Source organism: Hylobates moloch, unplaced genomic scaffold (assembly GCF_009828535.3).
Source record: "Hylobates moloch isolate HMO894 unplaced genomic scaffold, HMol_V3 SCAFFOLD_14, whole genome shotgun sequence".
NCBI lineage: Eukaryota > Metazoa > Chordata > Mammalia > Primates > Hylobatidae > Hylobates > Hylobates moloch.
In genome coordinates, this window is record NW_026652289.1 from 79,000,433 (window position 1) to 79,002,985 (window position 2,553).

The 2,553-nt window shown below is 40.7% G+C and overlaps 1 pseudogene; it reads left to right on the forward strand.

The window, feature by feature from the left end:
• On the forward strand, positions 1–2,319 carry LOC116481615 (splicing factor 45-like; annotated as a pseudogene).
• The last annotated feature ends 234 nt before the right edge of the window (positions 2,320–2,553 follow it).

Genomic DNA, 2,553 nt, shown 5'->3' on the forward strand with positions numbered 1-2,553 from the left:
ATGTCCCTGTACGAGGAAACCAGTGACTCAAAAACAGAAGGCTGGTCCAAAAACTTCAAACTTCTACAGTCTCAGCTTCAGGTGAAGAAGGCAGCTCTCACTCAGGCAAAGAGCCAAAGGACGAAACAAGGTACAGTTCTTGCCCCAGTCATTGACCTAAAACGAGGTGGCTCCTCAGATGACCGGGCAAATTGTGGACACACCACCGCATGTGCCAGCTGGGCTGAAGGATCCTGTTCCCAGTGGGTTTTCTGCAGGGGAAGTTATGATTTCCTTAGCTGACGAATATGATCCTATGTTTCCTAACGATTATAAGAAAGTAGTGAAACGCCAGAGAGGAACGACAAAGACAGCGGGAGCTGGAAAGACAAAAGGAAATAGAAGAAAGAGAAAAAAGGCATAAATACAGACATGATGCACGTGAGTTTTCAAGGTCATCAGATCCGGATTCTGATGAAGATGAAGATTAGGAGCGAGAGAAGAGGGAAACAAGTATGCAACTCCTTCTTCGCTAACTTGGGGGGCATGGTGGCGCACAAGATCATACAGAAGTACGGCTTCCGGGAGGGCCAGGGTCTGGGAAGCAGGAGCAGGGGCTGAGCACCGCCTTGTCGGTGGAGAAGACCAGCAAGCTTGGTGGCAAGATCATCGTGGGTGACGCCATGGAGAAAGATGCATCCAAGAAGTCAGATTCAAATCCACTGACTGAAATACTTAAGTGTCCTACTAAAGTGGTCTTACTAAGGAACATGGTTGGTGCGGGAGAGGTGGATGAAGACTTGGGAGTTAAAACCAAGGAAGAATGTGAAAAATATCTCAAAGTTGGGAAAAGTGTGTTGTTTGAAATTCTGGTGCCCTGATGATGAAGCAGTACGGATATTTTTAGAATTTGAGAGAGCTAAATCAGCAATTCAAGTGGTTATTGACTCGAATGGGAGGTATTTTGGTGGACAGGTGGCAAATGCATGTTTCTACAATTTGGAAAAATTCAGGGTCTTGGATTTGGCAGAACAAGTTTGATTTTAAGAGCTAGAGCACAAGTCGTCTCCGGTGATCCTTAAATGAACTGCAAGCTGAGAAAAGAAGGAAAAAGGTCACAGCCTCCATGATTGTTGCATACTGAGACTCTTGGAGGGAGCTCTAAGATATATGTTGATTGATCCCTTTTTTATTTTGTGGTTTTCTAATATAGTATAAAAATCCGCTTAAAAAACAAAAAGAAAATGTTAGAAATAAGACTGGAGAGATGGGAGGCGGTAATAAGAGATAAAGAGCAGTGGATTTGGCACATAATCTGGAGGTAGAACTAACAGAGGTTGCTGATGATTGGTGATGGAAAGGTAGAAATTAAGGATGAAACCTAGGTTTTTGCCTTGACCACCAAATAAATGGTAGTCTTATAAATTGAGATGGAGAAGAGTAGGGAAGGAGAGGGTTTGTTAGTGGAGAGAAATCAAGTTTTTTTGTGGGGGGTGGCTGGAGCAGGTTAAATTGACTGTATCTAGTAGACCACTAAGTTGCTGTATCAAGCAGGTAGATGATTGTGAATCTAGAACTCAAGGTCAGGGCTATAGATATAAAATGGAAAAATCACAGCATATAGATAGAGATTAAAGTCTAGGAACTGAATAAAGTCACCTATAGAGAAAAGATACAGAATTGAAGAGGAGAGAGGTCAAGTGCTATAGCACTTTTAATAAGATCAGGCAATCTCCTTACCAAAAAAAACGTGGTGTCTCAGAAGAAATGAGAGACTGGGGTAAAAAAATAAAGAATTAGGTCAAGGGACAAATGCTGCTCTGAATACAGTAAGAAAAGGACAGGAACTGGCCTCAGGATTTGTCAAAATGAAAATTGTTGAGAACTTAGACAAGACCGGATTCAACAGATTGGTGGAGATAAAAACCTAATAGGTTTTAAAAAAAAAAAAAAAACTAAAGGAAGGAAAAGAGTGGATATAGATTTCACTTTCAAGGAGCTTTGCTATAAAGGGGAACAGAAAAAAGGCAGTTGACAGAAAGTTGAGGACAAGGGGCTAAAAAATATTGGTTTCAAGTTTGGAGTCATTATAGCATTTTTTTATGTTAATGGGTATAATTCATGAAAAAGGATAAAACTGAAGACACAGTACAGTGAAATCATAATTCCAGAATCTAAATATTTGTGTTGGCAAGATGGGTTGGAACTCGAAGTGGAGTGATTAGTCTTAGATAGGAGCAGGGATAATTCTATTGTGATCGTAGGGAAGGCACAGCATGTGGGCTCATCAGGCTATAGACTTGGCATTGGGAAGGTGGAATAAGAAGCCAGGCCATCAGGTTGGAGAATATGAGAGAAAAGATGGTTGTCACGAGAAAGTTAAAATACTAGGAAAATATAGTAAGATTGGGCAGCATTAAATGCCTGCTTGAAATTTATCATCATAAATGTAATGTGAAATCTGTCTCCAGTTATGTGTTTTTCTCTAGCAACATTCAGGAGCTTGAATAATGGCACAAAGTAGCTGGAGAGTTGGGTGTAGCTTTGGGGATTTTGACAAGAAAATACAATAGA